The 25991-nt window shown below is 39.6% G+C and overlaps 1 protein-coding gene across 3 annotated transcripts in view; it reads right to left on the bottom strand.

The window, feature by feature from the left end:
* KANSL1 (KAT8 regulatory NSL complex subunit 1) overlaps positions 1-25991 on the bottom strand; it is a 221565-nt gene that overhangs the window by 173166 nt on the left and 22408 nt on the right. Inside the window, exon 1 of one of the 3 annotated variants that reach the window (XM_036754313.1) lies at positions 23749-23924. The exons of the other annotated variants lie outside the window; for them this stretch is intronic. The gene's annotated coding sequence lies outside the window, so the exon portion shown is untranslated. Of the gene's footprint in view, positions 1-23748; positions 23925-25991 lie in introns of those variants that run through there. 3 annotated transcript variants of the gene reach the window in all.

A 25991-nucleotide genomic window follows, 5' to 3' on the forward strand; every position in this document is an offset into this window, starting at 1 on the left:
ACATGAACTGATGCTGGGCGGAGTAGAACCAGGAGAACATTATACACAATAACAACAACATTTTGGGATGACCAACTCTGTTGGACTTAGCTCTTCTCAGCAATGCAATGATCTAAGAATTACAAAAGACTCAGGATGGAAAATGCTATCCACATTCAGAGAAAGAACTATGGCATCTGAATGCAGATGGAAACATACTATTTTCTCCTTTTCTTCCCTTTTGTTCTGATTCTTTTTTCACAACATGACTCATGTGAAAATGTCTGGTATGATTGTTCATGTATAACCTAGATCAGACTGCATACCATCTTGGATGGGGGGGGGGGGGAATCAAAACTCAAAATCTTATAAAAGCAAATGCTGAAAATTAAAAATAAATTATTTGATTTTCCTAAAAAGCAGGTCATTTCTCTGCTCAATAAGTTTCTGTGACTCCTTATTTATCACCTCTAGGATCAAATGTAAATTCCTCTGGCTTTTAAAACCCTTTGCAATCTGGCTCCAACCTTTCCTTCCAGGGTCATAACCCTCACTTCATCCTTTCATCCCTGCTAACTATTGTCCCACATGTACTTCCTATCTTTTGTGGCTAACCTCCTGGAGAAGGCCTGCTACAGTAAGTACCTCCACTTAGTCTATTCTTTTTTTTTCTATGTAATAAAAAGTGTTTTTCTTTATTGCCCCTTACTTCATGTACTTTAAACATGGTGTCCTTTTCTCTTAAGCAACTTCTTCAAACTTTTGGCTTGATCATAGAGAATAACAGAAGGCAAATTCAAATTAAACCTAATCACAGTTTAGGAGATAATCTTTTTTTTTAATTTATTTTTTATTTTTGGTTTACAACACTCAGTTCCACAAGTTTTTGATTTCCAAATTTTCTCCCCCTCTCCAGACAGCACGGAATCTGACATATGTTCTACATATACCTTCTCAGTAAACTTATTTACTGACACAAGTTGTAAAGAATTCTGTCCAATGGAATGAATCGTGAGAAAGAAGAAACAAAATCAAAAAAAAAAAAAAGAGCAAATAGTTTGCCTCAGTCTGCATTCAGACTCCGTAACTCTCTGGATGTTAATAGCTCTTTCCATCATGAGTCTTTTGGAGTTATCTTTGAACCTTGTATTGCTGAGAAGAGCCAAGTCTATCAAAGTTGGTCATCACAGATCCATGTGTCTGTAAGCGTGTATAATGTTCTCCTGGTTCGGCTCCCCTCACTCAGCATCAGATCATGTAGGTCTTTCCACACTTAGTCTATTCTTACCTCTCTGGCCTCTGACCTCATCACTCAAGCAAAAGTACTCTCCCCAAGGTTACCAACAGTCTCATAATTGTTATATCAAATGGCCTTTTCTCAATCTTCATCCTTCTTGATCTCTCTGCAGCCTCTGACACTTATCAAATATGCTCTTCTCCTTGACAGTCTCTTCCCTCTAGGTTTTCAAGACACTATTCTCTCCTACTTCTCTTCCTACGTGGCTGCTCCTTCTCAGTTTCCCTCGCTTCATTTTCATCCAGGTCACACTTGCTAACCTTGCGTGTCCCACAGGTCTCTGCCCTGGACCTTCTTCTATTCTCCCTCTATACTATTTTCACTTGGTAGTCTCATCAGTTCCCATGGATTCATTCATCTCTATGCTGATGATTCTCCAAACAATCTACCCAGCCCTAACTTCTCTCTTGACTTCTGTTTGGCATAAGAAGCCCTTCAATAGTACCCACATTTCTAGTCTTCCTATACCTCTCTACTCTCCCCCCTCCCCCCTCCCCATGCTCTTGATTTGGAGACACTGGACTCCCATCTCAGCACTCTGGACACTTTCCCCATGCCTGGAATGCTCCCCTTCTTCATCTCTTCCTCACTGAAGCTATCACTTTATTCAAGCATATGCTTTTATGGGAAAACTTTCCTGATCCTCTCCAGCTGCTAGTGTTCAATGATATCTTGTATTTATTTTGTCTTTATTCTGTATGTCTCCACCCAAATATTTGTAGATTGGATAAAATGGAACACATCCAGAACTACTGAGCATTACTGAGGAAAACAACAGTCCCAAAACCTAGCTAACTTCATTATCCACAACCTGCTCGGGGACCTTGCTCTAGCTCATCGGTCTTGCATCTTCCACATCTTCTTTCCAAGGCTTCTTCCCTTTATCTAAAGAGCTGTTTAGACCTATCCAAACAGAAAAGATACTTCCACCTCATTAGGCTTCCATAACTGTTCTGATAAATTTGGGAAAAGTTGTCATGTGCCATCTGTCCTCCATGCCTTTGCCTCAAATGTCCTTCCACCTACATCTTCTTCATCCCCTGAATTCCTACCAGACTTGTAAAGACCAATTCAAATGTACTCCTCTACTCTTGAAGTCTTTGTGATACATCTAGTATACAATCAGCTTCTCTGTAGGGCCTCACAATATACCTTGCTTTATAATGCTCTAATGTGCGTATCATATAATATTGTGGATTATAATTATCCATTTCATGTATCCCAGTGCCTAAATGTTTGTTAAATGAGGCACATATCACTCAAAAGGAAAAGTAGTAAGTGAAAAGGAACGAACTTCCTTTAAAAGGGGCTGAATTATTTCAACGGTAAAACCAATCAATAATGATGGTGGTGATGATGATTGTTACATAGCACTTACTACGTGCTTTACAATTACTATCTCATATTTGATTGTAATCCTCACAATACCCCTGGGAGGCAGGTGCTATATTTTCCACATTTTACATAAGGAATCTGAGGCAAACAGGCTAAATGACTTAGCCAAGATAACACATCTAGTAAGTGTCTGAGACCAAATTTGAACTCGGGTCTTCCTGACTCCAGGCCCTACACTATATCCATTGTGCCCTCAACAATCCCCATATTCATTGATGAGTATGAAAATGATGAGCACATGGATGCAAATATTAAGCAAGTGACATTAAAATGTGGGGAAACCCTCAAAACCTATCCCTAACTTGACAATCAAAAATTTTTTTCTGTACTAAAAATTCTTATAAGACTAATTAAGCTTACATTCCCAGCTCCTAAACGAACTCCAGTCAGTCCAAGTACTTATTTATTGGTATAATATACACATCTGCTGCTCATGAACCAGGAGGAGGAATACAACTCTAGATTCAAAGCTGAACGAGTCTTTTTGGCCTTCGCTACATATGTGTAATTTTTTTTTATAATAGACTCTCAAAAGCAAATAGCTATTGCAACTAATCACCTAATTTAGAGGTTAAAATGTGAGAGGTATCACAGTGTAATAAATAGAGGAGGCCTTAAAAGTCAGGAAAAACCTCAGTTCAAGGGATACACACAGCGAGACCCTACACAAAACTCACACTACCAAAAGGTAATTCTCAAGACTATTAAATTGTAGAGCAGAAGTTGACCGTCAACTGATAGAGGAAGATTATGCTAAATCAGGTGTGGGGAACCAGTGACCTCTAGATCCAAACTTCACAGAACAAACTTCCCCACCCTTGTGAAAGAGATCTACCAATTTCTAACAGAAAAAAAAAATCACACTTTGGGCTTCCATACCTGTAAGAAAATTATAATTTTGTTAAATGAAAGGACTAGAAATATATAAATAATATTTAATAAAGGTTTAAATAAGGGGATTCAACATTACCATAGTACTTTTGTGGCATGCTTGTTATGAATTTTACTCTAAGTTAGCACACAAATTTATACCTGGGTAACAAGACTTTGGGTTACAAAGGTAGTTATTAGCATTGTTCAAGTGGTAATTACAAATAAATAAAAACCAGAAACATTCTTTTGCTTTTTTTCTGCTTTAGTTATTCCAAAATTTAATTGAGTTTACTTCCCTATTTTTCCAAATTGTATAAAAAAATTCAATGGATCTGTTGTCTCATCAATATATACGTTCTTTTCACTGGTGCAAACTGCAATCTCAAAACGTCCAATTCTTGATTATGTTCACTGGATTGCATTATCTCACTTGCCTTAAGACAGGTAGGTACTGAGATATTATTGCCATTTTACAGATGAAGAAACTTTAGCTTAGAGAGAATAACTTGCCTACCAGTCAGTCAATAAGCATTTATTAAGTACCAACCATGTGCCAGGCACTGTAGTAAGTGTTGGGATTAGAAAGGCAAAAGAGTCTCTGCTGTCAAGGAAAGAAAATATTAAATCAACTATGTACAAAGATAAATACAGACTAGATAGACAGAGACAGACACACTTTACTATGGTCAAAATCCAGTGTTATACTCCAGAGTGTTCTATCTGTTACATTAAAATCATCTATTCCAAGCAACTTCTCCATTTTAACGAGGAGGAAACAGATGCCCAGAGAGATCAAGTCATTTACCCACAGTCACAGAGGTAAATAAATAGCAGCACTTGTACTGAAAATCTAAACAGAGGCTCCAAGACAGACTTGAAAATTTTACTTGAGGCAGCACACATTTCTGTCCTGACACTAAATTCAGTTCTCTTTAGCAAGCTGTTCCACAGTGACTCCACAGAGTGATCTACATAATATGCAGGATGGAAGGCATTGCGCATTGCTTCTGTCTACTCTGCACTTTGTAGATAATCAGATTTGTTCATTTTTTATCCCTGGCTCCTGACATATCACTAGCCAACCTCTGATCACACAAGTCCCTTGAGAATATCCCTTACACTACCACTTCCAGGTCAGAACTGTAAAATTCTCAGCAGCAGCAGCCCCTACCATTAATTTCCATTGCCCTTGGGTTGGAAATATTAAAAATTCAACGTGGTTCAAAATTTCCTTTAGTCACCTTCTTTAAAATTAAAGACAGATGGAAGAAAGTAAAGGATAAACCAACTCTTCCAGATCAATACTTTAGGGAAGTTGTGGCCATTGCTAAACTGCACCAATAACTGATAGAAATTAAGAGTCCCTGAAGGCTGAATATAGGATACACAAAGAACACAAAAGAATAGTTTACTCTGAACAAGTATGAAAAACTGAACTGACAATCTTCATTTATCAATGTCTAGACAGACTCTTCCTGCCCTCCCCCCAAAACCAAAATATATAATTGGCAGTACATAGCCTCAAATCAGAGTTCCCTTCAATTTTATAGGCTAGGACATTCATGGCAAACATAAAACTAATATAAACTCCTTTTATCAGTGGCTTAAAATCTAGTATCAAACATTCAAAACCAAATTGAAATACATCAAAAGCAGCATTTCAGAAAATTAAGGGCAACAAAAGGTACAAAAACTGTCACTATAGTTGCTAATATGTGGAAGTCATTTCAATCTGAAAATACTTTTTCCAACTTTTCGTAAGATATCTTAAAGTCAAAGGAAAAACTATGAAAAAATTAAAGTTCTTTCTAAGAAACTTTTGTTGATTTAAGGAATATTTATGTATTTATTGTACTATCACTACAAGCTAGCCTAAATTTAGTCAAATTAAGGGGCAGCTAGGTGGCGCAGTGAGTGAGGACCTGAATTCAAATCCAGCCTCATACACTTGACACATTTACTAGTTGTGTGACCTTGGGCAAGTCACTTAACCCCAATTGTCCTCCAAAAAAAATTTAGTCAAATTAATATTCCTACTGCACAACTCTGATCACATCATTCCATTTTTCAGAAATCTTCCAGTGATTCCATCTACCAACCATATAACTTTCAAATACTTTAAGTAGCAAGGCAAAGTCCTCCATAATCTGGTTCCAAGTCACCTTCCCAGAATTTTCTCCCATTATTTACTCTATAGGCCAGCCAAATGGACTAAGACATATATTCCTGCTTCTTCCTATACCTAGAATCACCCAAATCTCTCAACCCCACCCTCTATTAGGTTAGATTCTACCCAGTTTTTTAGGGCCCAACTCAAATGGTACCTTCTTCATGAACCTTTCGATGATTCCCCAACCAGCAGTCATCCTGAAATCAAAGCACATTCTTTGTATCCCTTTCCTGAACATTTGGGGGGGAGGGGTGGTAGGTGAGGAGTTAAGCCACAGAGGGTATGGTAGGATATTGGACTTGGAGTCAGGAAGACTCAAGTTCCAATTTGCCCTCAGATACTAGGCTGGTCCTTTAACTACTCTTTCACCTCCGATATCCTCATCTGTAAAATGGAGACAGTAATGGTACCTACCCCCCAGGGCTGTTTTAAGAATCAAATGGGATGATGTAAATACCATAAATAAATACTCCCACATGGTGGGGGTTAGAGGTGTGGCACCCCCACAATCTGGAAAATTTGTGTAAAATGTTGATTCTTTTTTCATACCAGAGAAGTAGTCTGAATTTTTTTCTTTTTCTTTCATGGGGTGTTGAAAGTACCTTATTGTAAAATTTGGGTTGATATTATACAATAATACATATATTTTATGCATTTCTGAGTTTCTAAACTTTTTCTGTGTCTGCTGGCCCTTCATGTGTCTGCAGCTTCCACAAAACTCCCACAAATTCCCATTTAATATCTCGTGCTGATCTGTGATATATCAAAATTACAATGGGGAAAGTTGCAAAGTGGAAGGGATAACTGAACAGCACATTACTGAAATTAACTTGTATAAGAAAACTCACTTAAAAGGCATTAAAAAACAAGTATAACTGGAAAGGAAGTAGGCCAGTCACAAAACTAGAGTGAAGGAATAAGAGCTAAAAGAACCAAAGGAAGGCCTACAAATGCCTTGAGCAGGTAAATCCTCTAGGAATGATTCATGTATATAAAAACAGTCAAGAAGTGCACAACCTAACAATGCATGGATAAATTGTTATCCTCTAGCCGCCTGCCCCCCCCCCAGTTATGGGTGTACTCCACACAAGCTGCACCCTAGGGCCTTTTCTCTTTTTTGGTGACTTCATCAGCTCCTCATGATTTAATTATCACCTCCACGATGATTCCCAGATATCTATATATCCAACCCTAGTCACACTCGAGTTCCAGTCCTCTATCATCTACTGAACAATTCAAACTGGATGCCCCAAAGGCTTTTCCAATTCAACAAATGGTGCTGTCATCTTTCTCCCAAAACCCTGTCCATTTCACCAGGTTCTATTATCCAGGTGCACAGTCTCAGATAAATATCCTCTACTTTTAACTCCTTCACCCCACAATGTATTTTCTAAATCTTATCCATTCTATCAACATCTCTCAAATCTTTCTATTCAACTATCACCACACTTCCCTAGTTTAGGCCCTCAATCACCTTTTGGTTGGACTATTGCAATATCCTCTTAATTGATCTCCCTCCCCTTAATTAAGTCTTCTCTTCACTTCAACCGAGCCTCCACACAAAAGCCAAAACAACTTTCCTAAGGCACAGGTCTGATCATGTCACTCCCCTAATCACTAAGTGTCATAGGCTTTCTATTGCTTTTAAATTTGACATAAATTTGTATTTCCCTTTTGAAACTCTTCACAACCATGTCCCAACCTGCCTTACCAACCCTATTATACATGATTCCCATTCCCATACTTTTAGCCCAACCAGCCTGGCCTTCTTGTTGTTCCCTCATACACAGCACTCTGTTTCTAGCCTTCATGCCTTTTCATTAGCTGCCCTCATACCTAGAATGTACCTCCTGCTCACACTCTGCCCCTTCCTTGGTATCTATGAGACCCTTCAAATCTCAGTTCAAGCAAAGCATCACTTCCCATGTGAAGGCTTTCCCAGATTTCCCCAGCAGCCAGCCCCCTCCATTGCCTTGTTTTTAATTAGTATATATTGATATATTTACATGTTTTACCTCCAAACAGAATGTGCTAGAGGACAGGGACTGTTTCCTTTTTTTTGTCTTTGTATATCCCCAGCACCTAGCAGAGTATGCCTAGCAAGTAAGGAACCTTCACCTCAAGGCCACAGAGGTCCTCGGGTGTGGCCTTGGACTGAGTCCAAGTTTTATAGAACATACCCTTTTATTAAGAGGATTTGTTCCGAGAAGTTTGGATTTAGTCAAAGGGCCGAAATTGAAGACCTAAAGGGCTACATGAGGTCTCAAGGCTGAAGGTTCACCACCCCTGGTCCAGCACGTATTAGGCACTTAATAAATGCCTACTGAATGACTGAGAGGGGGAGCACCCAACACCCCCAGACCAGGAATTCATCAAAGTATTATCCCCAATGCCTAACACAATACAGAATAACAAATCAGGCATTTTAACAAATGTTGAATGAATGATGGTACAGGGAGATAGCCACTGCCTCCTATACAACTACATCTGCTTGGAGGGGGGGAAGGGGGGGTGAAGCATTCCACAAATTAAAAAAAAAAATCAAGTAAAAGTTTTTCTAAAGTATAGTAAATAGTAAAAAAAAAATGTACTCTATACATGACTACTGTTTATTAATCCCTTACAGGTAGGTACCTGATTGTGTCATTAGAATCAGTATGGTATAATAGTAGAAAGAAAGCCTTGAAATCAAGACAACTTACATCCAATCTCAGTTCTGATATATAGAGAATTTCTAACCCGAGACAAGTCACTGTACTGCTCACACTCTAAACAAATCTAAGACTACAAATTACAAAGTGCCAACCTGCACTGGTAGAGGGAGTATTTCCTACACCAACGAAATCAAATGTCTAATTCCCTATGACATTAACTTTGCTTCATTTTCATTCACAACAGTAAAATGAGGATTACAATATCAGTTCCAAATGTACATTCTCAAATAACCAATCTAGGAAAAATACAGAATCATTATAAGCCATCTGTTTTTTGTTGCTGTCAGTTTGTTTCAGACATATCCAATCCTTCATGACCCTGTTCGGGGTTTTCTTAGCAAAGATACTGGGGAAAGGTTTGCCATTTCCCTCTCCAGCTCAGTTTACAGATAAAGAAACTAAGGCAAACACGGCTAAGTGACTTGCCCAGGGTCACATAGTTAGTCAGTGTCTGAGGCCGGATTTGAACTCACATAAAGTAGTCTTCCTGACTTCAGGCCAGACACTATATCCACTGCACCACCTAGCTGCCAGTCTTGACTTATCGCCACATAAAAAACCCTTTCAACAACTTTCAGAGCAGGCAAAAGAACTACCAAATTCAAACATTTTAAATCTTGTAAAAAATATTATTATAAGGTCCCAAAGCCTTACTGTTATTATTAGTTTATCAACCCTCATAATAATCTTTAGAAGTAGGTTTGGAGCTGAGATAATTAATATCCCTTTAAAACGGAGAGAAAAGGTAGATTAATTATCCATAGTTAAAGTATGGCTGAATTAAGAATTCAGAACCCTAGTCACAATTAAGGCAACAGTTTCTCAGTGCAATTTCTCCATAGCACCATAAGAATCCAATAAGCATGTTGCTTAAATTGTTAAGTCCTATCCAACTCTTCATGACCTTGTGGACCACAGCACACCAATACTGTCCAACTGGGTTTTTTTTGGCAAAGATATTGGAGTGGTTTGCAATTTCCTTCTCCCGCAGACGAAGGTAAACAGAGGTTAAAGTCATTTGCCCAGGGTCACACAGCTAATAAGTGTCTGAGGCAGTATCTGAAACTCAGGTCTTGCTGTCTCCAGGCCCAGCTCTCTATTCACTGAACCATCTGCTGTCTTAAACAGAATGCCTAAATAGCTATGATGCCTCAAAAAGGGAAAAATAATTCCATGAATATATTTCTACTAGACACCTAATATCACAAGTACAACTAGAGAAGCAAAAACATAGATTATATGGACATATAATGTTGTCCCACCTGAAAGCCAAAGAAAAATCCAGAGACAAAGTATACCAGGCCTAGCCCTAAGTATATACCTCTATACCTGGGGCCTGTGACCTTTTAAAAAAATATATATTTTGATAATGGTATCTCAAAATAATTCATTTCCTTTATAACTATTATACTTTATTTTATGCATTTGAAAGCATTACTTTCAGGAGTGGACAGGCTCCTTGCTTGCTGTCAAAGGAGTCCAAAAAACAAAAAAAGGTTAAGAACCAAGTTCTACAGAAAACTTGATTTCCTAGCCAAAAATTTTCCAAGGCGAAGATTATGGGGATAAACCTATGTCTCTCCTTTTCCTCATAAAACAGGCTAAAAAGCTCTAATGCTCCATAAGGAAATAGACTTAGTCATCTACTCAGGCAAGTATTTTCAATATACCCGTCACAACTAAGCAGCACAGTATAGATTAAAGAGCACTTGACAGACGGCTCTGAGAGTATGTGACACCTTGGCTAAGTTCTGACCTCAGCTTCCTCATCTGTAAAGTGACAGAAATAGACAAGATGTCTCTTTCACTTCTACATTTTCCACTTCTCTAGGGTGGGAGGTTAAATAAACTTTTACTATCTACACCATGGGGGTGTGGGGGGAGAAAAATAAAAGATTAATTTAAAAGTACCTCCTGGGAGACTTACAACCTAAGATGCAAACTATAAGACAAAACATAATGTAATAAATTCCATGAGATAAAAGCAAAGAACTAAGGGAGTTCAGAGGAAAGAGAGATCACTTTCAGCTGAGAGGAAAAAGCATGGGAATGGCATTTGAGGTTGAAGAATAGATAGGATTTCCCCTGGCAGAGATGAGGGATAGGGCACTCTAGTTAGAAGGATCAGAATGGCACACAGGTGCAAAAGTACAAGGCATATTTTGGGTACAGTAAGTACTCCAGCTGGGCTAGAGCATGGGGAACAAGTAGGAAAGCAGTAAAAATAAGTCTAGAAAGGTGAGACAGGGCCAGGTAATAGAAGAGTGAGGTAGCATGATATTGTGTAACACGAGGTTTCATGTCCAAAGAACTAGAGTCAAATCCTAGTTCTGCAACTTACCACCTCTGTAACCTGGAACAAGCCTCTTAGCCTCTCTGGGCCTCAGTTTCTTCATGTGCAAAATGAGGGGGTTGAACTAGATGTTCTCTAAGATGTCTCCCAGTGCTCTCTATAATTCTATGGCACTGAATGGTATACAAACCATCTATCCAAATTTACTGGACTAGCACTCAAATTAGAGACATACATACAGTCCATTACCAGGGCAATACCTTAAGGTTTTCCAACCTGATAGGACCTGCCAGGATCTGTGCTGTACTGAGCAAACCTTCAAAGGCCCATGTACTTCCTCCATGCTAAGATGAAGCATAAAGTATATTCTTCTTTCAATAATAAAATCACTATGAGACAACTGACTCACTCTCCATACATAATGCTTTACAAGAAAAAAACGGATTGTTTTGTAACAGAGCATTTAGAAAACTTTGAAAATTCAAATATTCTGACTTAAAATTTTAAGTTCTTTTGTTACATTTTCTTATATTTGTTTTCAATGACTGAGCAATCCTTTTTTTGAAACTCTAATTACTATTTCCATTTCATTTTTTTCCTCTAGAAAAGGCAATTTGGATAGGAATAGTTTTACAAATTGATAAAACTGACCAAAAAGATGCCTAGCCTTGTCGGTTCTCAGCAAACAGGTGCTTTGTTAATAGGCCCTTTGGTAGAATGGGCTGTCTCAGGAGGTCGTGGGTTCCCCCTAGAGGACTGCAGGCAAAGAGTGGATAACCACTTCTGCAGGGTGCTATAGAAGGGATTCTTGCTATTCAAAAAAAAGCCTGGACGAGGACAGTCTCTAAGGAACTTTCCAACCTTCTGACTAATACTTTATCTGGTAATGGAGAGGTAGTGAATGTTTGGGGGGCAGATGAATATCACTATAAACCATGGGGTTTTATGAAGATTACTAACCTGGCACCAAATTATTAAATAAATTCAGGGGTAGGGAGAGAGGTGGGAGAAGTTGATTTGGATGAGTGCAGTAGTCCAAACAAGAGGCAATAGGCATGGAATATAACATAGACTGTTTTTTGGTGGATTTTCCCAAAATGTTTTTCTTCTTCTTAATCTCCTTTCTACTCCTTGTGACAGAGGACCGTTTGCTGTATAGAGGAAAGGAGAATGACACATACAAAAAGAAATGTAATGTAAAAACAAAAGATACCAATACTTTTTAATAAAAAGAGGTAATGAGGTCCTGAAGCCACGGCAATAAAATGCAAAGGATTATATGCTAGACACTAAATGGAATTCAAAGAAATAAAGGTTCAACGAATAAAATGAACAATGGGGTTACTTTAGAGAATTACACCCCAAAAAATGGTTTGGAGGGAACATGATACCAGACCTTGAACAATATTACAAAGCAAGTCATCAAAACTACTTGGTTCTGGTTTTAAAAAGATAAAAGAAAGCTAGTGGAACCAACAAGGTAAGCAGGTAACAGCAAACAAAAACAAAAGAAACTAGCATTTCGATGTTTGATAAACCCGGGACCACAGATCACTAGGTAAAGGACTCTCTCCTCATTGATTTAACCCACTGTGGGAATAGGAACTGTGAGGTGGTCCAACAACTCTAGGAATCTATTTGGAATCATCCAAGGAAAAAGACTCATCCATCCATGGCCTTTGAATGTAATTAAGTTAAAGAACTTACATCAAAACGCTCATAGCAGGAAATAAACTAGAGTCTAAATAACTGAACAAATGTACACACACACACACACACGTACGTATGTACCTCCTGGCAGAGAGACGGGATACTAGGGCAGAGGACTACTACACCTTCAGTTTCAGCAACTGTTATCAGGTGTTTTGTTTAATTGTCTTTGACTTTGTCAAAAGGAAAAAAGAGGTGGGGAAAGAAAAAATGTCTTTTTCCAGAAATGACTGATATAAAGACAGAAAGCATGAATATAATTTTAAGTAAAAGGCATAGTCCCTTACTCTCAGGAATTACAATTTAGTTGAGGAGTTGGATGTTCATTTCTCACTAACACTCTAGTCTGGGCTCTCATGACTGCAAATCTAGATTACTAGGCTTAAGTCCCTCTGTAGTCTTAACCCCCAACTAATCCATTCTTCTTATGATACTCAACTAATTTTCCTCAAAGACCTTTTTCCATCCCATCACTCTTATCTTTTAAAGCCTCCTTTGAGGCCTAACTCATACGTATAGATTCCAATGGACAGCACCCCTGAATTTTTTAGCCAAACAAAAATACATCTAATCAGCTAGCACAAAATGTCAGTGGGGCCTGACCACTTGCCCACTTCCAGTAGTATAGTACTGCTCCTAGGTGTCAAAAATTAATGCTTGCCCCAAAATGAATACACTCCTTTCTGACCATCTGGTCCACCACTTAAAAAAATCAAATGCCCCTGGTCAACCTCATTAAGAGTTCAAAGCTCCATCTGACCTCCACATGCCAGTACCACTCTATTTGCCTAGCATTATTTTCCTTCCATTTCTACCTGCTCACTGAACTGGATGAATAACTTTCCAAGCCTTTGCCACCCCCTTTTACCTCTGTCACATTCCTTCTTTAAGGGATAGGGACAGGGACTGGATTTCACTAGTATGAGCAAAGTTCCTCTACCAATATAGATTAGCACCTTCTCTGCAACAGGAGTGCTGAGGTTAAGTGTCTTAGAATCAGGTCATCTTCCTGGTTCTAAGGCCACTGCACCACACTGCTTCTTCAAATCCTACCTCCTACACAAGAGAATAACCCCAATTTACCTTCTCCTTTACTTTTCTGAAACAGCAGCCTACAAACCTTTGCGATTATGCACCCCTCACTAAAAATTTTTCAACACATACACTCCCCAAAGAGATGTATGTTATAAAGTATTATGTTGCTGTTGTTCAGTTGTTTCAATCATCTCCCACTCTTCGTGACCCCATCTAGGGCTTTCTTGGCAAAGATCCTGGAATGGTTTGCCATTTCCTTCTCCAGCTCATTTTACAGATGAGGAACTGAGGCAAACAGGGTGAGTGACTTGCCCAAGGTCACACAGCTAGGAAGTTTCTGAGGTCACATTTGAACTCAGGAAAATGAGTCTTCCTGATGCCAGGCTCAGTGCTCTATCCACTGAGCCACCTAGCTGCCCACAAGTTTTATGTATGTACACTATTTTTAAATACATACAAAATTCTTTTTTAAATAATTAGGAACTAGAACTGTGACTAAGAAACAACATAAAAAATTTTTTTGACCAGTGGATGTCGGCACCTTTTACTTATTACAAATGCTTAAAAAAAAACACCTTTTTGCCAGATCAAGGAAAGGAGAACAGCAAGAGCAAGTGGTAGTTTCAAAAGTCACACTGCTCTCAATTCTAATTCTTGTCTCCACACACCCTACTTGTGTACCCCACTTTGGAGATTACTGCTCAAAAGGAGACTGTCTTTACAATTAGTACCCCAAAGATGGTTGTCTAATTTGCCTCCAAATTCAACTAAGGGAGTGTGATATGGAAGGAGCATCAGATTTGATTGAGGCAAGAGGGAGATGGCTTTAAGTTTTGCCTCTGACATACACTGACCTCAGGAGAAGGTTTGAATCAAGTTTCAGCTTCTTCATCTGCAAAATGCACTGTCTACCTCACAGGTGTTTCAAGGAGAACATTAAAAGTTCTCTAAGTATGAGTTACTATGATTCCACTGTAAGCTCCTTACAAGTAGGAACCATGCTTTATACATTTATGTCCGTATCATATGGTACAATGCTGACCACACTTAATTAAATTTCCTGGCTTCTTCTATTGGATGACCCACAAATCTCAGAGATACTGCTTGTCTTTTCCCTTAAATCTATTTCTTCTATTTTCTCCACTTCTCTACACACTTATGATTTTCTTCAACTTTTCACCATCGCTAACCTCTCACACCCAGTTGTTAAAGTCCTATTAATTTCACCTACTTCCAATGCCATCACCCTAGTAAAGATCCTCATTACCACTCACCTGGACTGCTGAAATAACCTAACAGACTTTCTCACCTCTATATTCTACCCCCTCAAACCTGTCCTTCATATTGCTGCCAAAATTTTCACATAGACCTAGAGATTTCACTCCTCTATTCTAATTTCTTTAGTAGCTTCCTATTGCCTCCAGAGTTAAATTGAAACTCCTTTATTCAAAAATTTCCATATTGTGGTGTGCTCTAATTATAAAACCTAATCTCACATTCTCTCTACACAAAGTCAATGCTCCACCACCATTATGTGCCTCCCAAATACTCAATGGCACTCTACTGCCTCCAATCCTGTCTCAGGCTACCTTCCTATTCCTGGAATTCCTTAAATTGAATTCCTACCAAAAACACTTTGTTTTGCACTTTTTAAAAAATGTAGCTATCATAAAATACTGTCTACTACAGTTACTTGAATTTGTCTCTTTTACTACACTTATAAAGTTTCAATAGAGTAAGAACTCACCAAAATTTTGTATCTCTCTAGCAGAACATTATGTGCACAATAGGCACTTAATAAATGTATGTCAAATGACTGAATGAAAAAATGAGTAAATAATAAGGATTCTGATTTGTTTGGTCTAAAGCTTCACAGAGGTGGAGATGTATAAAAGCAGAAAAAAGGTGGTATTCCAAGCAAGAGGAGTGGGAAAACAACCTTCCAAGATCAGAAGATTCTTGTAAATGAAATACAAGCAGTTTTGCTAGAACCCCACATAGGCATTACTAAAAATAACCACTATACAAAACAGAGCAACAAAGACCACAAGACTTAAGAAAATGGGGCTAGGAGCACAACACTCAAACTCAGTCCCAAGAGAAGGTGATGCAGCCACCAGGCCACATTGAGATCCTGGACACTTAACAACCTACAAAGCAGGCAGTGCCCCTCAAGGGTTACAGGTAGAATTATCTTATGACAAGGAGACCTTTGGCACAGCCTCTTTTATGAGGTGCACCAGGACATTCCCTCCTGCCCCCACTCACATTTCCAGTGAGGCAATATGCCTCAAACATCTCCAGAAGGCTTTTTCTTCCAGGTATCAGGGGATCAAAGAGAGCAGGTCATCACTGTCTGTTCTTGGGAGGAAAAGGATGAGTGGGGGGGAGGGGGAAGGGTTGTCTCTGTCTTTCCTTCCTTCTGTGTAGGCCTTCTAGGCCTTCACCTCCATCCAGAGGTCACCCCACTAACACGTGCCCAGCCATTTCCTCAACGATGAAATGGCACATAAATAAACACAAATTCTGCATTATGCTTAAACGGTTCCCTAATATATCAACTGCAACGGAACAAATATGGGTTTCCAAAACAAGCATTATAGCAGAAATGACTATAGAAAGAAGCACAAGAAAGTCTGAAAGAGAGGTTTTGGGCCAAAATATAGAGATCCTTGAATGCTTGGCCAAAGAGCCTGGAATTTATCCAACAGGAAGCTAATGAAGGTTTTTAAACAAAGCAGTAAATATCAAAGTTCTGATTAGTAAATAAAAATGTGCATGATGGATTGGAAAGGAGAGACTGAAGGCAGAATAACTAGCCAGTTAGGAGACTGGAGCAATCTAAGTATGAAGTGATATGCACCAAATACTAAATAAAGCATGGCTAAATGATATAGTAGTACAGTTGTGTTAAATTCAAACAGAAAAGGGAAGGGATGTCACTGAAACCATACGTAAAGGGGTCACATATTGACTTAGTTTTAAAATACTATGTTATCTGTTTTATTGTATTTTTATTTAATTACTAAATTTTTCCAAATTACATTTTAATCTGGCTTCCACCTCACTTGGGAATGTTGTGGGCATCTTTGAGTTTGAATCTCATCTCTGCCACTTACTACTTTTGTGACCTTGGACAAGTCCTCTCTGGGCCTATTTCCTCTTCTGTAAAATGAGGAAGGGAGTGGAAAAGATGGATTGTAGTTGCCTTCCAGAAGCTCTAGATCTATGCTCCTATTAAATCCTGTTGACATGTTCACTTAACCCCTTACCCCATTTCCTCATCTCTGAATAGAAACAATAATGTCTACTACATACAGCAATGGTTGCTTCCAGGAACCAGAACCTTGTAAATCCTTAAAATATATAGCTAAGAAATATAAACTTGAGTTATCATCATGTTCTTAGCTTTACATGGCCAAGGTACCTACATCCAGTCAAACAAAACTTTTTAACACTGTTCTTCAAAACATTTGGGGCAGCTAGGTGGTGCAATGGATGGAGCACCAGCCCTGGAGTCAGGAGGACCTGATGACTGAGTTCAAATCCAGCTTCAGACACTTACTAGCTGTGTGACCCTGGACAAGTCACTTAACCCCAACTGACTCAAAAAAAAAAATTTTTTTTGCTCTAGGTACCTTAAGGCTTATTTCTAAGTCTTATTAAATAAAGGGAAGTTTAGAACCATCATTTCAAACCATTAAGGTTAAATTAATTAAACTTTTATCTCATACAGTATTGCTTGGTTATCTTGGAATATATTAAGAAATCCTCTGTTATAGGGGAAATATCCTTAAAATTCTAAATTTCAAGATCTCATTGAAAATCTCATTTACTCTTCTCCTAGTATACCTTACCAATTGATAACCAGAAATATTTGCATTCCAGATTTCACAGTAATGTTAAAATTATCACTGATACCCTTTTCTGAACACATAAGAGGAAGAGAGGAGAAAGGAGTTCAAAAAATATAAATTCAAAGGGTCAAGGAGTTAGCACTCCATACACTAAGGCCCAAATTTTGGCCTTTCAAACTTCAAACTTTCAAACAAACTTCTTCACTCCATGGTAATGGGAACTAGAGATAACACAGAATAATGAAACCCATATACATAATCCAAAACTTCATTTTAATGACCAGTTTCAACCAACTCCCTAACAAACTTTCCTTCAAGTAAAGGAGCTAACACTAACAAACTGCAACAGTAAATAGCTCACCTTTTCCTTCACACCCTCTGGTGGAAGTGCTAATGAATAGGCAAAAATCCACGTAACAAGTTATCAACAGGAATAACTCAGATAACCAGCACTAAATAACTTTTCGTTGAGGGCAGGCTGTATCATCTGCCAAATTATACTATTTATATCTAAGGCAACTTTAACCAGGTCGAACCATATAGTGCGTCTTTCAAAAGATAAAAGGTAACTGAGAAATGAGATGCCATTCAGCAGAGAACAATCAGAATTTGCGATACTGAAAATTCATAAAATCAAGAGTCCAAAAATATGCAAGAAGCCATTTTCAGTAACATTTAGATGAAACTATTGCTGAATTTCCTTCAACTTGCCCTTTTCTCAAACTTGGACAGACACTCTATATTTGCAACAAAACTAATTTGAAGTGAAAAGAAAGAAGAAGAAACAGGCAAAGAGCAAACAAAACCAGATACTTCTTAATCTAAAGGTCTATTTCCAAATGTGACAATAGTTAAAACTCCTAGAAATCTGCTAAAAAAAATCTTAGAAAAACAAGACACATACCAGGGCCAAAATATCTGAGTTCATCATCTTCAATTATACTCTCCATATTTTTGTCTTCAAAACTAAGTTCTTTATTTTAACCTATGAGAAGAAGCCAAGGTCTGCCCACTATCTCATAGGTCATTAATAGCCAGTGAGAGCTCAGGTTTCCTCAAATCCTTCTCTTTAGATTTTCCCTTGTCTTTCACCAAAGGAACAGGAAATCAACTTTTAAAAAGAAAAGCTCAGAAACATGGTTATTTCAGCTTCTTTTGGAGGGAGAGGTTTTTTTTTTAATTAGAATCACTCAAATGATTTGATTCCTAGCTTACAAAACATTTCATACAGTATCCTAAAGATCAGAAACATAATTGTTAGTAATACTCTATCACTCTCAACCATATGCCAAATTTTTCTCAAGATTTTTTTTCTCCCTCCATAATTCCATACTCCTGTCCACAAGGGGCACCCAGTGCATCATCATTTGAGTTCATTGGTAGTCTTCAGAGACCGCTGATGTGACGTGTTATTATTCCATCTTTTTTAACAAATTCAACATTACATTCTTCTGGGTAATAACTTATGTATGACATGGTTCATCTTAGTTTTGGTAATTGGTACTGTTCACTAAAATCTGATTGGGGACATACAAATAATAACGGAAGAGTATGGTTTTACATAGTCTACAGCAAATTACATCATCATATTGTTGTTAAGCAGTCGAAGAGACTCAGAACAATTTATAATGCTACAGTCACTAAATACTTCCTAACTAATGAAGCAAATGGTGGTCTTAGAAATACAAGTAGCTGTTAAAATGATATTTGGTGGAAATGAAAAATTCTCCTAGCTTTGTACAGTTAACACTAAGACATTCTAAAGAGGCTTGGGGCATTTTTTGCTCAAGTAATCTGTATAGTATTCCTGAGTAAAATTAACCTGAAAGGGACATTCCAATATGAAAATTTGCTTCCATGGATTATGTAGCCACTGTGACCAATCAAATTATCTGAAAAAGCAGGGGAAGATGAATAGGGCAACATGGGCACTTGAGATTCTCAAAAATAACCCAACACTAACTTAAAAAGGATATTTCCTACAACACTAAGATCACATGTTTAGATGTGATTTAATCTCTTACACCAAGACTGGTCAGGAGAGAGTATGGTCAACCAACAAGCCTTTATTATGTGCCAAGGACAAAAATGAAATGGTACATTCTAAAGGGGCAACATGCACAAAATACAAAGTAGATACAAAGTAATGTAGAGGGAGTGGAAATCAGAATAAGCTTGCTATAGAAAGTGGTACTTGAGTTTGGCTCCAAAGGAAGCAATGGTTTGGAACTGTTATTCACCTGGAGAGCATTTCAGGCATGGGGCACAGACTAAGGAATGGCATGGAGACAGGAGTGGAATGTCCTGAACAAGGAAGAGCAAGTAAGCCAGTTTGGCTGGGCCACACAGTGTTTGAAGTAGAGTAATAGTGATATGCAATAAGCCTGAAAAAGTAGGCTCAAAGTAAATTCTGAAAGGCTTTAGAAGTCAGAATGGTTTGCTTTGGAATGACGTGGTAAGATCTGTGCTTTAGGAACACACAAACTGGCAGCTATCTGAAAAATAAGGCTATAGATAGAGGCAAGAGACTGGAAATAAGGAGAACTATTATAAGGCTATTGCCTTATTCAGATGAAAGTGATAAGGATATGAAAAAGGGTGGTGGATATGTATGTATATAGACATAGGAAAGAGATACTGCTGGGAAAGAATCAACAATTTGGCTCTAAGGGGTGAAGGAGAAGGTAGTAAAATTGGGGAGAGGGGAAGGTTTAGAGGAAGAGAAAATGAAAATGAATTCAAACAGAAGTCATGTTGGAAGACATGTTAGATCTAAGATGCCTACAGGACATACAGTTGGAGGATATCCAACTGATGATATGAAACTGGAGTTTAGTCTGTTTCCCTACTGTAGACAAGTAATCCCCACTCAGACTCACAAGAAGTCTAATAAAAAGAAATGAACTCTTCCAAACTCTTAAAAATGGATAAATTGATGGTAGTCTTTTTTTTTTAATTACAATTTGGAAGACTCCTACATGACATACCATTAAACACAGATTTAAATTTGGTTTTACAACTAGGATCTTCAGTTTTTTTAGTATAACAAACTAAACTCTTCACAACTGTGCCCAATAATATTCAAACCTAAGAATCTTTGAAACAAGCATCATCAACTGTATTTGGAAAGCATACTTACATCCTCTATTATTCTGTATCATGCTTATGAAACACGTTTAGAGTCTATGCTGTTTAATCTTCATGATATAAAAAACTACCTGGCCAATTCAGTAAAATGCCACGGAAAAGCATGAGGATTACAAAGTTAACAGTATAGTATAAGAGACAAGGTAAAACAGAGAAAGCAGCAGTGCTTAGGTTAGACAAGGGAGGAAAAAAAAAGAACGCAGCACAGCAATTTTCTTTCCCCTTCTTCAAGTTCACAAAATGACTTAAGTAAAGAAATTGGATGTTTCTCACAGTCTAACTCAAGTCGAACCATGTCATGACAAGACTATGCCAACTCACCCAACAATGAGTTATTAGCAGGTCAAATTCACAAGTTAGGCAGAGACACAAGCGAGACCAAATTCAATGTAGCACAGATAGGCCCTTAAAGCTAAAAAGGCTTTGGTGATGATTTAGTCCAAGCACCATCATTTTTTTTAAACAGATGCAAAATTAAGGCACAGAAAAATTTACATGACTTGCCCAAGGTCACAGAGAAAACAAATAGCAGAACCTGTATTTGGACCTAGGTTCTCTGACTCCACATCAAGTACTCTTTCCTACAGGAAAAGAACATAGGTTCTCATATTTTTGGAGGTAACAGTTCTTTAAAAAAAAAACAAACCTTATCAAATAAATAGCTTGTTTACATAGATTTATGTAGGTCAGCTCAAAAAGTTTCTTTTCCAAGCACCAGCTCAGAGCTTGGCAGGTAATTCATTTCAAAAAATTGTCAATGAATCAACCAAGTTTTTCACCATTTTCTCTTTGATCATCCTGATATTCCTACTAGAGATGAATATTTAGTGCTTAAGCAAGAGGCTGTGCATGTCAGCACTTCACTGAACAGCCGCCATCACAGCAACAGAAATAGAGAATATCCACATGTCAGTAAACATTAAAACACTCCCTCCACCACGAAAAAAAGTTGAGTGAAATTACTTTCAATAACTTACTAAATAAATTTATTTATTCAAAAACAAAGCTATGTTCTAGATTCACAGAGAGATATAAACAAGAATAAGACAGGTTCTTGCCCTAAGGAGCTTACAATCTGGTAGCAAGAGATAAGACACACAAATAAATATGAAGTAGAAGATGATAACTGCTAAAGAGAAGTACAAAGTGCTAGGAGAACTCAGAGGAGGGCTAGTTTACTTGTGTATTAAAATGCCATGACTATGGGTTGTTACTTTATTTTCATAAGGTATAATTTTTTTAATTCCCAAGATGATCTTTTTTACCTTGTCTTATTTTTAGAAATACACATCACACTGCACATCACATGACATGATGTAACTGTTAGCAAAATGGCCCAAACCATTGAAAATTATCAATGGTTACAAGAGAAGGATCCTGTATATTGTGACTAAGACTCAGTACATTCCACATTCACTTTAATAAAGATTTTTTCTGGCCACAGAGTATTTGGATTTTGCATAGAATCTTTAAGAGAATAAAAAATGTAGGCAATAAACTTATATAGAAAGAGAAGGAAGCTACACTGTAACTTATAAAATGGGGGTTTCCCCAATTATAAGGGGAAACTGACAGGAAGAAACAAAACATTTTTTCTGAAGATGCTCTGAGAAGAGATTGTCTCCATTAAAGAAAATCTAAAGCAGCTACTATGTGGTTCACTACACGTTTAAAGTTCAATGCAGTGCTTCCAAAAAGTGTCCATTTTGCTGCAAAGAAATAATGTAGGCCAACATAAAGTAACCTGAAGACATCTGAAAATTTCTGAATTGGTTAAACAACTTATTAGAAAAAGGAACTGAATGTATCCAAAAAGGAGGGAAAAGGAAAACCATACACACCCATTTAAGTCTTTATAAAAAGGAAATTAGAAGATATGAAGAAACTGGGGGGGAGGGGGGAGGGAAGAAGCTACAAAGAAATCTTTATAAAGACTAAGGTTATTACTATGTACTACTTTCTGTACAACTATTTTGTGATTAAATCCATTAACAAAATCTGTAAATGTATATCTCACGTTATGCTACGTAAAAATTATGTAATTTTATTCCTTTTTTTTAAACAAGTAAATTTTTCGGTTTTTTTCTCCGCGAAAAGGGAAATTCTATTTGGGTAACAATGAAAAGATTTAACACTCCCCTCATTTAAAAAAAAAAAAAAACAAACCATGATTGCCAGCCACGTGACGATGGAGTGAGACGGTAACACCAGGATTGTGAATGGGAAGGGCGGAGGGGGGGAGTAAGGGAGATTTCTCTTTTGGAACTTTCGGCCCGCGGGGTGCCGATCTCCCGATCCCCCGAGGTTCCAAACACAACCCCCTCGGCCACTAAGACTCAGAACCGTAAAGTGCGTGCTTATAAATAGACCAAGGAAAAAATGCTCCAGCGATCTTTAGAAGAAAGGGGTAAAAAAAAAAAACCGGGGGAGGGGGGGGTGCAATTTAAAGTGGCGCCATCATGTCACCCCTTCTAAGGCAACCGAAGAGCAAGATTTCTTAAAAGTCACACAAGGCTTGGATATTGGAAAACAAAAAGATTTTTTGGTAAAAAAGTCAAGGGAAAATAAGGGCGGTTTGCATTAATGATTAAAATAATCCTACGTTCGTTCATCCTTTGGAAAACAAACTATTCATCTCGCAGCAGACACCGTAAACTGGAAAATAGCCCGCCCCCCCCCCAAAAAAGCAGCGAGATTCCAACTCTGTATAAACAAATAAAACGCCTTCTCTCTTAGCTTAGTCTTGAAAAAAAAACACTCGAAAACATGTCCGGCAGGAGACGGCTAGCTCTGAACGCGTTAGCAACTGAGGGCAACAAAAATACGAGAATAACTGAAACAATCATTTCACCAGAGTTGTGCTACAAACCGTGAAACGCGCAAGACGGATGTTTGAGGCAGAAAAAGACCATTTGCAGTCGGGAGAAGTTCAAGGCGAGACCCAGAGTTTTGTGGGTGGGTTTTTAATAGAACAAATCATGTCCTTAAGCCCGTATTTTTTAAATAAAACGCCAAGGAAAAACTGGCAAACGAGGTGGCAGCTGGTGGGGAAGGGCCCCCCCACTAACCACCCCCCCCCGCCCTGGCGGGCGCCTCCCAAGCTCGGGATCCGGAGAGGAGAACCCCGGGGAGGCCATTTAAAGTTACGGGTTTTTTCCCTTCCTCCTCTGGCTTTCTAGTTACAACTAACAAAGAAGGAGAAAAGGGAGCCAGGGGGGAAGAGAAGGAGAAAGGGCAGCAGGGAGGAGGAGAGGAGCAGGAGCAGCAGCAGCACCTACCACGTGATGGAGGAGCGTAGCCCGGGCGGATTCAGCCCCACAAAATGGGCGCAGTTTGCAAACAACCCCGCTCGCCTCGCCAGGGAGGGTCGGAAGAACCGTGGTGGCGGCCGAGAGCGGGAGCGCGAGACGGCCCCGGCTCCGGCCCGGGCCCCCCCTGCAGCCCCCGCTCTCCTCCGCCGCCGCCCGGAGCCGCCCTGACTTTCCCCGCGGGGGGAGGGGAAGGCAGCAGAGGAGGGAACGGCCGCTTTCTCTTGTCTTTCTCAGGCCCTTCTCCTGCCTTCGTCCGCTTCTGCAGGGGCCTGGGCACGGCTGGAAGCCGCAACCCGAGCTGAAGGGCGGGCGGGGGGAGAAGGAAAAGCCGCCCCCCCGCCCCGCACAAACAAGCGCCGCCGTCTGCAGCCCGGAGTCCGCTGCCCCGGCCGCCACCCTCCGAACACCTTTTCCCCGGCCGGGGGAGCGCGCTCCGGCCGCCCCCGGCTCAGCTGCAACGGGGCGAGCAGGGTTCGCTGCGTAGCTCTCCTCTCCCGCCGGCTCGACGAGCGGTGGAGGTGGCGGCGGCGGAGCTGAGAAAATGGCGGCTGAGCTCCTTCTTTTCCCTCCCCCCCTTTAATCTGAAGCGGAGGGAGAATAGAGCGAGCGAGCGAGCGGGCGAGCGCCGGGGACACAGGGAAGGGGGACAGCGCCTCCACCGGCTGCTGCTGCAAAGGGACGCTAGGCCCCGGCCCACCGCCAGGGAGCGCTCTCCCACGCCGCCCCGCCCCCGCAGGGCGGCAGGAGGCGCGGCAGCCACCAACGAGGCAGCTTCGGCTGCAGCTATTGCACAGTAGACTGCGGCGGCGGTGGTGGCTGCGGTGGCGACACTGGCGGCGGCTGCGGGACCCAGCTGTTTCCCGGGACGTGAGGAGACGGCACGCAGCACTGCGGCAGCGGGGGCCGAATCCTTCTTCCGAGCGTGCATGAAACTAGACGGGGGAGGGGTTCGTCTGGTGCACAGCTTCCCTGCACCGAGTTTATTAGCATGACAGCTTATGGGATAGAACGGTTTGTGGAACTAAAGAGCGCGGAGCCAAAGAGAAGAACTTGCTTGCCCAGGTATACTGACCAGGCTAAGGTGTTCTTCGCCATCATTATTTATGACTAAAATAATTGTATAAACCAGTTGCCATAAGATCAGTTCCCTGCAAGAAATCTTCATAAACTGCGGTTCGGATGCTAGACGCCAGCCCCGCTTTCCGCAGCCACTCAGGGAGGGGGAAGGGGAGAGGAAGAGGGAGGGGAAAAGTACGCCACCGTTACTGCGCAGGCGCCGACCAAGCCCCAAGACTGACCCAGCTTGGAAAAAGAGGCCTAGATGTGGAAAAGCGGAAGTGGTGACCAAAACACCGCAAGGATTCTCGGGAAATGTAGTTTTCATCCCACCACAAGAAGTTAGAGCGTCACAGCTTTGGCAATTCAGCCAAAACAGGCAAAGGACACTGCATAATAAACTTTTATGTTTTCTGCTGTGACCAAGTTATGTAATCAAAAGCATAACAAGATGATTCAAAGAAAAATCCAAATCTCAAATGTCTGAACTGAACTTCCATTTTTCACCCAGATCTGGATCAAATTGGCTTCTGGCCACTTCTTAAATGAGTAATGTGCCTAATTAGCCTATTCTATCATAAACATAAAAGAAATCTGTTAAATTATGTCAACTCATGAAGACTGTCCACTACTGTATGGAGAAGTAGTGATCTGTATGGGTGGCAAGAATACCCACATATGAAATCACAAGCCTTCTGAAGTCCTAGGGATGTCTTCCCTTGTTTTAAAACAAGGCAAAGAGATTCACCATGCAGAAAGACAATAACTTTTAAAGTTCTACCATGATGCTCCCACCAAAATATACTATCAGATAATCAAAGTTAAGATTCATTGAGAGATATCGACATGAACTTGGGTATCAATACTCTTGACAGTCAAAGATTTTTTTAATGTCATTTTTAAAAGATTAAATTATTAAATCATTACTCAAGACAAATTAACAGTATGCTTGACTATAAAAGAAAAGTATAGTTAACAGACACTACCTAACCTTTTTGTGGTTTACCAGAATCAATTTCCGGGTGTTACTCATTTCAGAGTTGAAAAATACCTTTGCAATGGCTACATAAAAGTTTTGCTATCCACCCACATAAAACCTACCCTGTTAACTCCCCAGGAATGCGAGCAGCACTTTATGGTTCACTTAGCTTTTC

The sequence above is a fragment of the Trichosurus vulpecula genome, chromosome 4, assembly GCF_011100635.1.
Source record: "Trichosurus vulpecula isolate mTriVul1 chromosome 4, mTriVul1.pri, whole genome shotgun sequence".
Taxonomy (NCBI): Eukaryota; Metazoa; Chordata; class Mammalia; order Diprotodontia; family Phalangeridae; genus Trichosurus; species Trichosurus vulpecula.